This window comes from Oncorhynchus clarkii, chromosome 17 (genome assembly GCF_045791955.1).
Source record: "Oncorhynchus clarkii lewisi isolate Uvic-CL-2024 chromosome 17, UVic_Ocla_1.0, whole genome shotgun sequence".
In the NCBI taxonomy this organism is placed as follows: domain Eukaryota; kingdom Metazoa; phylum Chordata; class Actinopteri; order Salmoniformes; family Salmonidae; genus Oncorhynchus; species Oncorhynchus clarkii.
This window is the reverse complement of record NC_092163.1, coordinates 82,395,158-82,403,822: the sequence shown is the minus strand read 5'-3', so window position 1 is coordinate 82,403,822 and position 8,665 is coordinate 82,395,158.

Genomic DNA, 8,665 nt, shown 5'->3' with positions numbered 1-8,665 from the left:
TGACGTCACAGGATGGTTACATTAGCATGTTACTGTCACGACTCCTACCGAAGGTGGCTCCCCTTCCCGTTCGGGCGGTGCTCGGCGGTCGTCGTCACCGGTCTACTAGCTGCCACCGAAGGTGGCTCCTCTTCCTGTTCGGGTGGCGCCGGGGGTCGTCGTCACCGGTCTACTAGCTGCCATCGAAGGTGGCTCCTCTTCCTGTTCGGGTGGCGCTCGGGGGTCGTCGTCATCGGTCTACTAGCTGCCATCGAAGGTGGCTCCCCTTCCTGTTCGGGTGGCGCTCGGCGGTCGTCACCACCGGTCTACTATCTGCCATCGATGGTGGCTCCCCTTCCTGTTCGGGTGGCGCTCGGGGGTCGTCGTCACCAGTCTACTAGCTGCCACCGAAGGTGGCTCCCCTTCCTGTTCGGGTGGCGCTCGGCGGTCGTCACCACCGGTCTACTAGCTGCCATCGAAGGTGGCTCCCCTTCCTGTTCGGGTGGCGCTCGGGGGTCGTCGTCACCGGTCTACTAGCTGCCACCGAAGGTGGCTCCCCTTCCCGTTCGGGTAGCGCTCGGGGGTCGTCGTCACCAGTCTACTAGCTGCCACCAAAGGTGGCTCCCCTTCCTGTTCGGGTGGCGCTCGGGGGTCGTTGTCTCCGGTCTACTAGCTCCCACTGAAGATGGCTCCTCTTCCTGTTCGGGTGGTGCTTGGCGGTCGTCGTCACCGGTCTACTAGCTGCCATCGAAGGTGGCTCCCCTTCCTGTTCGGGTGGCGCTCGGGGGTCGTCGTCACCGGTCTACTAGCTGCCATTGAAGGTGGCTCCCCTTCCCGTTCGGGTGGCGCTCGGGGGTCGTCGTCACCAGTCTACTAGCTGCCACCGGAGGTGGCTCCCCTTCCTGTTCGGGTGGCGCTCGGGGGTCGTCGTCACCGGTCTACTAGCTGCCATCGAAGGTGGCTCCCCTTCCCGTTCGGGTGGCGCTCGGGGGTCGTCGTCACCGGTCTACTAGCTGCCATCGAAGGTGGCTCCCCTTCCTGTTCGGGTGGCGCTCGGGGGTCGTCGTCACCGGTCTACTAGCTCCCACCGATCCCCTTTTCTCTTTTCTGTTGGTTCAGTCTGATTTGTTTCACCTGTTTCTGGTTTATATTTTGAGTTGGGCTATTTAAGCCGGTTGGCCCGCCTGCTCTTTCTGCGGGTTATTCTTCCCACTGTGTTGATGTGTTGTAGTGCGTGTTGTTTAGTTACCTGTTTTTGGGGCATTTGTTTGATTACGCCCAGTTTCGTGGAGAGTACTACTTTTCCCTGTGCGTAATAAAGCGCTATTCTGAGCATTCTGCCTCCTGCACCTGACTCCGCCCCCACTACACCTGACTCCGCCCCCACTACGCCTAGTGTGTTACAGTTACCCTGGTTACATGAACAACATTCCATCCATAGTATGTTTAAACATTTTAAAAAAAAACATGTTTCTTTGGCATATAAACAGGATACAAGTGGGGTGTGTACAGGAGCACGACATTGTATTGTAATCGTGTACTATTGAAGTAACGAGTTGTTTTTGTTTACGTACAGTGCCAACAACCCCACCCACCGACTCAGACTCGTCCCTCCAGTCCCATTACCAACCAAGAGTATCTCTACGAACGTCAGTGCTATTGGCTTGGTTGGTTGGAAACATTTGTTCATACAGACTGGCAGACATTATTTTGAGCATACTTAAAGACATTAATATACAATAACATTAAGTTAGAATATTATCTACCCCATTCTCTGTCAGGTGAGATCATGGCCAGGATACAGTGCCCCCTTGAACTTTGCGACCTTTTGCCACATTTCAGGCTTCAAGCATAAAGATATAAAAAAAAAATTTGTGAAGAATCAACAACAAGTGGGACACAATCATGAAGTGGAACGACATTTATTGGATATTTCATACTTTTTTAACAAATCAAAAACTGAAAAATTGGGCGTGCAAAATTATTCAGCCCCTTTACTTTCAGTGCAGCAAACTCTCTCCAGAAGTTCAGTGAGGATCTCTGAATGATCCAATGTTGACCTAAATGACTAATGATGATAAATACAATCCACCTGTGTGTAATCAAGTCTCCGTATAAATGCACCTGCACTGTGATAGTCTCAGAGGTCCGTTAAAAGCGCAGAGAGCATCATGAAGAACGAGGAACACACCAGGCAGGTCCGAGATACTGCTGTGAAGAAGTTTAAAGCCGGATTTGGATACAAAAAGATTTCCCAAGCTTTAAACATCCCAAGGAGCACTGCGCAAGCGATAATATTGAAATGGAAGGAGTATCAGACCACTGCAAATCTACCAAGACCTGGCCGTCCCTCTAAACTTTCAGCTCATACAAGGAGAAGACTGATCAGAGATGCAGCCAAGAGGCCCATGATCACTCTGGATGAACTGCAGAGATCTACAGCTGAGGTGGGAGACTCTGTCCATAGGACAACAATCAGTCGTATATTGCACAAATCTGGCCTTTATGGAAGAGTGGCAAGAAGAAAGCCATTTCTTAAAGATATCCATAAAAAGTGTTGTTTAAAGTTTCCCACAAGCCACCTGGGAGACACACCAAACATGTGGAAGAAGGTGCTCTGGTCAGATGAAACCAAAATTGAACTTTTTGGCAACAATGCAAAACGTTATGTTTGACGTAAAAGCAACACAGCTCATCACCCTGAACACACCATCTCCACTGTCAAACATGGTGGTGGCAGCATCATGGTTTGGGCCTGCTTTTCTTCAGCAGGGACAGGGAAGATGGTTAAAATTGATGGGAAGATGGATGGAGCCAAATACAGGACCATTCTGGAAGAAAACCTGATGGAGTCTGCAAAAGACCTGAGACTGGGACGGAGATTTGTCTTCCAACAAGACAATGATCTAAAACATAAAGCAAAATCTACAATGGAATGGTTGAAAAATAAACATATCCAGGTGTTAGAATGGCCAAGTTAAAGTCCAGACCTGAATCCAATCGAGAATCTGTGGAAAGAACTGAAAACTGCTGTTCACAAATGCTCTCCATCCAACCTCACTGAGCTCGAGCTGTTTTGCGAGGAGGAATGGGAAAAAATGTCAGTTTCTCGATGTGCGAAACTGATAGAGACATACCCCAAGCGACTTACAGCTGTAATCGCAGCAAAAGGTGGCGCTACAAAGTATTAACTTAAGGGGGCTGAATAATTTTGCACGCCCAATTTTTCAGTTTTTGATTTGTTAAAAAAGTTTGAAATATCCAATAAATGTCGTTCCACTTCATGATTGTGTCCCACTTGTTGTTGATTCTTCACAAAAAAATACAGTTTTATATCTTTATGTTTGAAGCCTGAAATGTGGCAAAAGGTCGCCAAGTTCAAGGGGGGCGAATACTTTCGCAAGGCACTGTATTACCGGTTATGTAAAGTACTTAAGTAAAAATACTCTAAAGTACTACTTAAGTCATTTTTTTGGGGGGGACTTTATTTTTTATATTTTTGACAAATTGTACTTTTATTAAAGAAAATAATGCACTTTTACCCCGTATGTTTTCCCCCGAAACCCAAAAACACTCATTCCATGTTTTATGCTTAGCAGGACAGGAATATCGTCCAATTCAAGCTCTTTTCAAAATAACATCACTGGTCATTTCTACTGCCTCTGATCTGGAGGACTCACTAAACACACATGCTTCATTTGTAAATTATGTCTGGAGCCCCTGGCTATCAGTACATTTCAAAAAACAAAACAAAATTGTGGCTGTCTGGTTTGTTTAATGTTAATGAATTTGAAATTATTTATACTTCTGACACTGATTGGTCACACCATAATCATCTCCTCCTCTAATTGGACACCCACTCCTAACACATAGGTTATTTCAGAACAACTGTAGTCGAGAGTGGAGGGAATGGACACACTGGTACAATAGTACGGCTTCAAATGTTTTCTCTATTCTCAATCTGGCCTGGAAATAGCATGTGAGACTGGACCCCTCTCTGGAATGTATCATGTGATTGTGATTCCATCCATCATTACTCGTTACCTGCTACCTGGACAGGTGTTTGATGTTGTCTCCTTCTGTACTGTTGCTCTGGCTAATTGACCATGTAATGAACCAATTATCTTCCTCCCCAGATTAACTCCTTAGAAAGAAGGGGGAGGGAGGTTGTATGAATGAGTGTGAATGTGTGTTTGGATATGTGAATATGAGAAAACTGTGTGTAAGCTTGTGTGTGTGTGTGTGTGTGTGTGTGTGTGTGTGTGTGTGTGTGTGTGTGTGTGTGTTCACCAGCGTGTCTGTAAGAGGCATGCAGGTGTCTGCCATGCTCCTCCACTTCTCCCCTATTCACCCTCTAAATCACTATGGTAACGGACTGGATGTGGGGTTCTGAAGTGGCTGATTGGTACATTTCCCCCTGTTAGCATGTCGAACCAGTGTTCCTCTCCTAATGGACTAATACTCAGCACCAAACAACATTAACATTCACAGTGTTCAACCACTAATTAACTAGTACTCAGCACCAAACAACATTAACATTCACAGTGTTCCTCTCCTAACTGACTAATACTCAGCACCAAACAACATTAACATTCACAGTGTTCAACCACTAATTAACTAGTACTCAGCACCAAACAACATTAACATTCACAGTGTTCAACCACTAATTAACTAGTACTCAGCACCAAACAACATTAACATTCACAGTGTTCAACCACTAATTAACTAATACTCAGCACCAAACAACATTAACATTCACAGTGTTCAACCACTAATTAACTAATACTCAGCACAAACATTCACAGTGTTCCTCTCCTAATGGACAAATTCTCAGCACGAAACAACATTAACATTCACAGTGTTCAACCACTAATTAACTAGTACTCAGCACCAAACAACATTAACATTCACAGTGTTCAGCCACTAGTTAACTAATACTCAGCACCAAACAACATTAACATTCACACACACACACACACACACAAATTACATGTAATCATCCACACACAATATAAATGAGATTTCATAATGTACAGTAGTGATTGCAGAAGGAAACATAATGATGACAACTGTAGAACTGCATTCACGCATCACAACATATAACGTATCAGTCGTAATCACTGTGCTTTGTGGGGAAAGAGAGATCAGAGAGAGACATTTTTAGTGTTGTTCAACAAGATTGTGGAAGTGGCAGCAACTGTATGTTGTGAGAATCGTACTGCATATCCAGGAAGTAGGAAAAACTAAGTTAGACTGGCGATACAGCGCGCTTCTGTGTTTTAGACAGTTGATGTTACTCTTCAATAACAGACCTTATAGCAAATCAGGTGGATAAAAATAGGTTTACTCAAAGTGGACAAATCATAGATGTTATGCTGAGAGGTAGATAGATGTTCATTCTCACCTGTCCTCAGTGATTCTCTCTGCAGAACAAAGAGACAGGATGCAGTTTTATGACCCAACCCTAGCCTGTGGTTGACCAATTGGAATTCCTTGCAATATAACTGGGCCATTGGCCAAATAGCAAGTATCCTGTTTCAGGCTCAATGTCTAGACAAATTCCTCCCATGTCTCTGACCCATTAATAATGTATTCCCTATTACAGAAAAAACACTTCCATTGATCGTTAACTTCTTTGGGATAGGGGGGAGCATTTTCACTTTTGCATGAATAGCGTGCCCAGAGTAAACTGTCTCCTACTCAGTCCCGGTTGCTAATATATGCAAATTATCATTAGTATTGGATAGAAAACACTCTGAAGTTTCAGACTGTTTGAATGATGTCTGTGAGCATAACAGAACTCATATGGCAGGAAAAAACCTGAGAAAAAAAATCCAAAACAGGAAGTGGGAAATCTGAGGATTGTAGTTTTTGAACTCAGCGCCTATAAAATACACAGTGGGATATGGGTTATGTTGCACTTCCTAAGGCTTCCACTAGATGTCAACCGTCTTTAGAACGCTGTTTCTACTATAAAGGGGGGGGGGGGGGAATGGGAGCTCTTTGAGTCAGGGGTCTGGCAGAGTGTCACAGGCTTGTGACGCACAGTCACGAGAGAGTTAGCTCTCGTTCCACTGCTTTTCTACAGACATTCTCCCTTTGGAACATTATTGAAGATTTACGATAAAAACATCCTAAAGATTGATTATATACTTAGTTTGACAAGTTTCAACGACCTGTAATATAACTTTTTGAACTTTTCGTCCGACGTTCGGCTGGACCTGAACGCACGTTTGGATTTGTTTACCAAACGCCTAACAAAATAAGTTATTTGGACATAAATTATGGACTTTATCGAACAAATCAAACATTTATTGTGGAACTGTGATTCCTGGGAGTGCATTCTTATGAAGATCATCAAAGGTAAGTGAATATTTGTAATGCTATTTCTGACTAATGTTGACTACACAACATGGCGGATATCTCTTTGGCTGTTTTGGTCTCTGAGCGCCGTACTCAGATTATGCATTTTCCGTAAAGTTTTTTTGAAATCTGAAACAGCGGTTGCATTAACTTCTTGGATATAGGGGGCGCTCTTTTAATTTTTGGATGAAAAACGTTCCCGTTTTAAACAAGATAATTTGTCACGAAAAGATGCTAGACTATGCATATAATTGACAGCTTTGGAAAGAAAACACTCTGACGTTTCCAGAACTGCAAAGATATTGTCTGTGAGTGCCACAGAACTGATGCTACAGGCGAAACCAAGATGAAATTTCAAACAGGAAGTGCCCCAGATTTTGAAGGTGCTGTGTTCCAATGTCTCCTTATATGGCTGTGAATGGGCAAGGAATGAGCTTACACTTTCTGTCGTTTCCCCAAGGTGTCTGCAGCATTGTGACGTATTTGTAGGCATATCATTGGAAGATTGACCATTTTACACTACATCTACCAGGTGCTCGCTTGGTGTCCTCCGTCGCAATTATTGCGTAATCTCCAGCTGCGTGTATTTTTCCGTTTGCTTCCGAGGAGAAACACAACTGCCACGAATGATTTATCATCGAATAGATATGTGAAAAACACCTTGAGGATTGATTCTAAACAACGTTTGCCATGTTTCTGTCGATATTATGGAGTTAGTTTGGCGTTGTAATGACTGAATTTTCGGGGTTTTTTCTTAGCCAAACGTGATGAACAAAACGGAGCGATTTCTCCTACACAAATAATATTTTTGGAAAAAAATTACATTTGCTTTCTAACTGAGAGTCTCCTCATTGAAAACATCCGAAGTTCTTCAAAGGTAAATTATTTTATTTGAATGCTTTTCTTGTTTTTGTGAAAATGTTGCCTACTGAATGCTAGGCTTAATGCTATGCTAGCTATCAATACTCTTACACAAATGCTTGTGTAGCTATGGTTGAAAAGCATATTTAGAAAATCTGAGATGACAGTGTTGTTAACAAAAGGCTAAGCTTGTGAGTTAATATATTTATTTCATTTCATTTGCGATTTTCATGAATATTTAACGTTGCGTTATGATAATGAGCTTGAGGCTATGATTATGCTCCCGGATACGGGATTGCTCGACGCAAGAAGTTAAGGAGAAGTTTATCTATATTTCCATGTATAACACATGTATTTTCATCAACATTTATAATGAGTATTTCTGTGAATTGATGTGGCTCTTTGCAAAATCACTGGATGTTTTGGAACTACTGAACATAACACACCAATGTAAAATGAGATTTTTAGATATAAATATGAACTTTACCAAATAAAACATACATGTGTTGTGTAACAGGAAGTCCTATGAGTGTCATCTGATGAAGATCATCAAAGGTTAGTGATTCATTTTATCTCTATTTTTGCTTTTTGTGACTCCTCTCTTTGGCTGGAAAAATGGCTGTGTTTTTCTGTGAGTTGGTGGTGACCTAACATAATCGTTTGTGGAGCTTTCGCTGTAAAGCATTTTTGAAATCAGACACTGTGGCTGAATTAATGAGAATTGTATCTTTTAAATGGTGCCTACTTGTGTGTTTGAGAAATTTGATTTATGAGATTTCTGTTGATTTGTATTTGGCGCCCTGCAATTTCATTGGCTATTGGCGAGGTTGTTCCCAGACAATCCCTCTTGATCTTTAGTCCTCTGCATTGTATATTTATCTTCAAAATACTCATACACTCCCCCCTAAATGAATCACTAAATCCCTGCTGCAGTGTGTGCAAACCTGGTCAAGAACTACAGGAAACATGTGATCTCTGTAATTGCAAACAAAGGTTTCTGTACCAAATATTAAGTTCTGCTTTTCTGATGTATCAAATACTTATGTCATGCAATAAAATGCTAATTAATTACTTAAAAATCATACAATGTGATTTTCTGGATTTTTGTTTTAGATTCCGTCTCTCACAGTTGAAGTGTACCAATGATAAAAAAAATTACAGACCTCTACATGCTTTACAAGTAGGAAAACCTGCAAAATCGGCAGTGTATCAAATACTTGTTCTGCCCACTATAGATAACTATTAGAAATTATATTCTGACAGTCTGCCGGCAGTGAAGAATTCTTATTCCGTTCCACAGGTTGATAAGGACTTCTCTAATGAACATTTCTCCGGTGATCTTGTATCATTTCAGGTACAGTCCTTGGTGCAAGGGATATTGATGCAGCTTCAGACAGTAGATTATCATAACCTGTAACGAAGCAAACAAAAAAAGTGAAAGCAACATGTCCCGGTTCCAAGA